This window comes from Capricornis sumatraensis, chromosome 16 (genome assembly GCF_032405125.1).
Source record: "Capricornis sumatraensis isolate serow.1 chromosome 16, serow.2, whole genome shotgun sequence".
Classification (NCBI taxonomy): domain Eukaryota; kingdom Metazoa; phylum Chordata; class Mammalia; order Artiodactyla; family Bovidae; genus Capricornis; species Capricornis sumatraensis.
Genome location: NC_091084.1, coordinates 3,161,346 through 3,167,798, shown reverse-complemented (window position 1 = coordinate 3,167,798; position 6,453 = coordinate 3,161,346). Strand labels below are relative to the sequence as shown.

Here is a 6,453-nt window from a genome sequence, read left to right as displayed (position 1 = left end):
GGTGATTTCAATCAGTCATTAAAAGTATATTTATTAGCTATCATCAAGTTATTGGATTTAGGCAAAATATGTGTCATTTTATTATAGTAGCTCCTTTATCACTTAATTACCTCTCCATCATGAATATCCTGCTACACTTTCAATTACTATAAATAGTCTGACACTCGAAATTATTTATCTTTCATCACCTTACAGAAGCTCAGTACACCTTACCTAAGTGATACAAACATCTTTACTAGATATATGTCTAAAATCCCCTCTTTCTCAAATCCTTCATCCCACACACAAATTCTCAACTGCATTTCCTGGTTTCCACTTAATCAAGAATAAAGGAAACAATATAATTAGCTTGCATTTATAGCCTTTACATCCATTTTCTACTCTTTTCAAACTTTGCTGTCACCATATCTGAGATCTTCTGCTTCATGTTGGGCTCTGAGGCATCTCACATGATTAAGTGTGCAGAGAATCCCCTGCCCATCTTTACTAAGTTCCTCATGTCTATAAATATCACCTTACTACAGAAGATAATGTGAATAATTTTCAAGGAAACAGCACATTTTTTCCTATCTGAAAAATAAAGAAAATCTCACAAGTGTTCAGATTTCAGTAGAATCTAGAGATATATAACTTATGACATTAATAACTGCAAGGTTCAATTTAAGAAAAAATGATTTTTTTCAAGTGATGTAACTATGCATACCATGAAATATATAGAGAATAAGGATAATGTTATAGAATTTATTCTACTGGGGCTCACAGAGAATCCAAAAAAGCAGAAAATCATATTTATTGGGTTTTTAGTCATCTACATTGTGTCTGTGGTAGGAAATGTGCTCATTGTGGTCACCATTACTGCCAGTCCGTTATTGGATTCTCCTATGTACTATTTCCTGGCCTATCTCTCCTTTATTGATGCTTGCTATTCCTCTGTCTTTTCATCCGGTTGATGGGGTTCTCAAGGCAAGACTACTGAAGTGGTTTGCCATTTCCTTCTCCAGTGGATTACATTCTGTCAGACCTCTCCACCATGGTCCCACATACATGGCTTAGTTTCATTGAGTTAGATAAGGCTGTGGTCTGTGTGATCAGATTGGCTAGTTGTCTGTGATTGTGTTTTCAGTCTGTCTGTTTCTGATGCTCTCTGTTAGCGCCTACCATGTTACTTGGTTTTCTCTTACCTTGGAAGTGGGGTATCTCTTCACACCTGCTCTAACAAAGTGCAGTTACTTCTCCTTACCTTGGACAAGGGTTATCTCCTCTCCACCACTGCCCTTGACCTTCATTCAGTTATAAATGTATATTTATGCTGTGCTGTGCTTAGTCGTTCGGTCTTGTTGTTTATAGATCTTGAGAGCCCGGAATCCAGACAGGGGATATATTATTCCATTCATTTTCAGCTGGCTGTAAGATTGGGGTTGGAATCTTCCAAAAGTTCAGTCTGCGGCTTTGAGAGAACCAGAGATCAAACTGCCAGCATCCGCTGGATTATTGAAAAAGCAAGAGAGTTCCCGAAAAACATCTATTTCTGCTTTATTGACTATGCCAAAGCCTTTGACTCTTTGGATCACAAAAAACTGTGGAAAATTCTTCAAGAGATGGAAACACCAGACCACCTGACCTGCCCTTTGAGAAACCTGCATGCAGGAGAGGAGGCAACAGTTAGAACAGGTCATGGAACAACAGACTGGTTTCAAATAGAAAAAGGAGTACATGAAGGCTGTATACTGTCACCCTGCTTATTTAACTTATATGCAGAGTACATCATGAGAAACGCTGGCCTGGATGAAGCACAAGCTGGAATCAAGATTGCCAGGAGAAATGTTAATAACTTCCGATATGCAGAGGACACCACCCTTATGGGAGAAAGTGAAGAGGAACTAAAAAGCCTCTTGGTGAAAGTGAAAGAGGAGAGTGAAAAAGTTGGCTTAAAGCTCAACATTCAGAAAACTAAGATCATGGCATCTGGTCCTGTCACTTCATGGCAAAGAGATGGGGAAATATTGGACACAGTGTCAGACATTTTTTTTTTTGTGTGTGTGTGTGTGGGGGGGCTCCAAAATTACTGCAGATAGTGATTGCAGCCATGAAATTAAAAGATGCTTACTCCTTGGAAGGAAAGTTATGACCAAACTAGATAGCATATTAAAGAGCAAAAATATTACTTTGTCAACAAAGGTCCATCTAGTCAAGGCTATGGTTTTTCCAGTGGTTATGTATGGATGTGAGTGTTGGACTATAAAAAAAGCTGAGCGCCGAAGAATTGATGTTTTTGAACTGCGGTGTTGGAGAAGACTCTTGAGAGTCCCTTGGACTGTAAGGAGATCCAACCAATTCATCCTAAAGGAGATCAGTTCATTGGAAGGACTGATGTTTAAGCTGAAACTCCAGTGCTTTGGCCACCTCATGTGAAGAGTTGACACGTTGGAAAAGACTCTGATGCTGGGAGGGATTGGGGGCAGGAGGAGAAGGGGACGACAGAGGATAAGATGGCTGGATGGCATCACTGACTCAGTGGGCATGGACTTGGGTGGACTCCAGAAGTTGGTAATGGACAGGGACTCCTGGTGTGCTGCAGTTCATGGGGTCGCAAAGAGTTGAACATGACTGAGCGACTGAACTGAACTGAACTGAAATGATCCCTAAACTGATAGTAGATTCACTCCATGAAAAGAAGACCATTCTATTTAATGGGTGCATGACCCAAATCTTTGGGGAACATTTCTTTGGAGATGCTGAAGTCATCCTGCTTACTATGATGACCTATGATCACTACGTGGCCATCTGCAAGCCTTTGCACTATACGAGCATCATGACTCATTGAGTATGTCACCTGTTAATGGGATTGTCATGGGTAGCAGGCTTTCTTTATGGATTCATACAGATCATCTTCATCTTCTGATTACTTAATATCATAGATCACTTTATGTGTGACTTGAATCCTTTGCTCAATCTAACCTGTACTAATACTCTAGGGCTCTTTGTTACTGTCAACAGTGGCTTCCTATGTCTGTTAAACTTCCTTCTCTTGATTGGCTTCTATGTGGTCATTCTGCACTCCTTAGGTCCCAGAGCTTGGAGGCAAGACAAAATCTCTCTCCATCTGTGTCTCCCATACAACAGTGGTGGTCCTAATTTTTCTGCCCTGCATATTTGAATACTTAAGACCAGTAACTACTTTACCTATTGATAAAGCAGTAGCTGTATTCTACACTATGATAACTCCCATGTTAAATCTTTTAATCTATACTTTGAGAAATACTTAGATGAAAAATACTACTAGGAAACTGTATAGTAGGAAAGCTATTTCAGATGAATCATAAAATGTGATTGGAACCTAACATGTATTCAGTGACAGCAAGGATCAAAAATGCATTGTCAATACTCTTAGCAATGAATACTTATGATATAAAGAAAATAGTTAAGCATTATAATCATAAATTCTTCAGTGACAGAAGAAATGATGGCGAGAAATAAGAAGTATTTAGGCAAGGGTAAGCATTTGGAATATTCTTCCATATTGGGGCTTAATTTCACCCAATTCAACAGTGTGTATAGATTCACAAGCTTTCTTTCTAATAAAAAAATAAAGAAATACAAAACGTATTGGTATTAAGAGTAATCTTCATAACTATCAAACACGGGGATGATCCAGAGAGATGATATGGGGTGGGAGGTGGGAGGGGGATTCAGGATTGGAAGCTTGTATACACCCGTGGCGGATTCATGTCAATGTACGGCAAAACCATTACAGTATTGCAAAGTAAAATAAAGTAAAAATAAAATTAAAAATAAAAAGAGGTAGAAACTGCTATTATCTCCTTTTTATAAGCAAGGAAACAAATAAACACAAAATGGCTTAAAGATCTAAATGCAAGACGAGAAACTATAAAACTCCTAGAGGAGAACATAGGCACAACACTCTCTGACATACATCACAGCAGGATCTTCTATGACCCACCTCCCAGAATATTGAAAAAAAAAAAAAAGCAAAAATAAACAAATGGGATCTAATTAAGCTTAAAATCTTTGGCAAAACAAAGGAAACTATAAGCAAGGTGAAAAGACAGCCTTCAGAATGGGAGAAAATAATAGCAAATGAAGCAACTGACAAACAACTAATCTCAAAAATATACAAGCAACTTATGCAGCTCAACTCCAGAAAAATAAATGACCCAATCAAAAAATGGGCCAAAAAACTAAATAGACATTTCTCCAAAGAAGACATACAGATGGCTAACAAACACATGAAAAGATGCTCAACATCACTTATTTTCAGAGAAATGCAAATCAAAACCCCAATGAGGTACCATTTCACACCAGTCAGAAGGGCTGTGATCCAAAAGTCTACAAGCAATAAATGCTGGAGAGGGTGTAGACAAAAAGGAAATCCTCTTACACTGTTGGTGGGAATGCAAACTACTACAGCCACCATGGAGAACAGTGTGGAGGTTTCTTAACAAACTGGAAATAGAACTGCCTTATGACCCAGCAATCCCACTGCTGGGCATACACACCGAGGAAACCAGAATTGAAAGAGACACGTGTACCATAATGTTCATCGCAGCACTGTTTATAATAGCCAGGACATGGAAGCAACCCAGATGTCCATCAGCAGATGAATGGATAAGAAAGCTGTGGTACATATACACAATGGAGTATTACACAGCCATTAAAAATAATACATTTGAATCATTTCTAATGACGTGGATGAAACTGGAGCCTATTATACAGAGTGAAGTAAGCCAGAAAGAAAAACACCAATACAGTATACTAATGCATATATATGGAATTTAGAAAGATGGGAACGATAACCCTGTATGCAAGACAGCAAAAGAGACACAGATGTATAGAACAGTCTTTTGGACTCTGTGGGAAAGGGAGAGGGTGGGATGCTTTGGGAGAATGGCATTGAAACATGTATAATAACATATATGAAATGAATCTCCAGTCCAGGTTCGATGCATGATACTGGATGCTTGGGGCTGGTTCACTGAGATGACTTAGAGGGATGGTACGGAGAGGGAAGAGGGAGGGGAGTTCAGGATGGGAAACACGTATATACCTGTGGCAGATTCATGTTGATATATTGAAAAACCAATACAATATTGTAAAATAGTTAACCTCCAATTAAAATAAATAAATTTATATTAAAGAATAAAACCACAAAGTTCCAAACCAGAAATACTGAAGTATATATATATCTCCACGAAGTTCCAAGTCAGAAATACTGAAATATATATATATATATATATATAATATATATCCATATATGTATATATGGGCTTCCCTGGTAGCTCAGCAGTAAAGAATCCACCCACAATGCTGGAGACCTAAGTTTGAATCCTCAGTTGGAAAGATCACCTGGAGAAAGGAATGGGCTAACCACTCCACTTTCTGGCCTGTAGAATTCCATGGACTGTACTGTATAGTCCATGGAATCACAAATACATTAATAAATACAGTATAATATAGTATATATGCTATATACACACACATGTGTGTGTGTTAGTCAGTTTTGTCCTACTCTTTCTGACCCCATGGATTGTAGACTGTCAGGCTCCTGTGTCCATGGAATTCTCCAGGCAAGAATATTGAAGTGGGTAGTCATGTCCACCTCCAGGGGATTGGCCAGGGTCTTCCAAATTGCACACAGAGTCTTTATCATCTGCACCACCAGGGAAGCCCTGTATGTTATATTATATATTAGCTATATATATTATTACATATACCATACATGAACAATTATATATTAGCTCATTATATATGAATGTTACATTACTTTTCTTACTCATTTTTATATATCACTGTTGATGATATTATATTGACTGTAACAATGAGATTTGAAATTGCTTTAACAATATAAAAGCAAAAGGCCATTTAACCTCTACAGGGCCAGTCAGTTCAGTCGCTCAGTCAAGTCTGACTCTTTGTGACTCCATGGAATGCAGCATGCCAGGCTTCCCTGCCCATCACCAACTTTCGGAGGTTGCTCAAAAAACATGTCCGTCGAGTCTATGATGACATCCAACCATCTCATCCACAGTCGTCCCTTTCTCCTCTTGTGTTCAATCTTTGCCAGCATCAGGGTCTTTTCAAATGAGTCAGTTCTTTGCATCTGGTGGCCAAAGTATTGGAGTTTCAGCATCAGTCCTTCCAATGAATATTAAGGATTGATTTCCTTGAGGGATTGACTGGTTGGATCTCTCTGTAGTCCAAGGGACTCTCAAGAGTCTTCTCCAACACCATAGTTCAAAAGCAGCATTCTTCACTTTTGCTCAGCTTTCTTTATAGTCCACCTCTCATATCCATATATGACCACTGAAAAAACCATAGTTTCAATTAGATGGACCTTTTTTGGAAAAGTACTGTCTCTGTTTTTTAATATGCTCTCTAGGTTGGTCATAGCTTTTTTTCAAAAAAGCAATTATCTTCATTACCTCCACCATGGTA

The 6,453-nt window shown here is 38.5% G+C and overlaps 1 pseudogene; it reads left to right on the top strand.

The window, feature by feature from the left end:
- Window positions 1-704: 704 nt before the first annotated feature.
- Window positions 705-3,323, top strand: LOC138093137 (olfactory receptor 4C13-like; annotated as a pseudogene).
- Window positions 3,324-6,453: the final 3,130 nt, after the last annotated feature.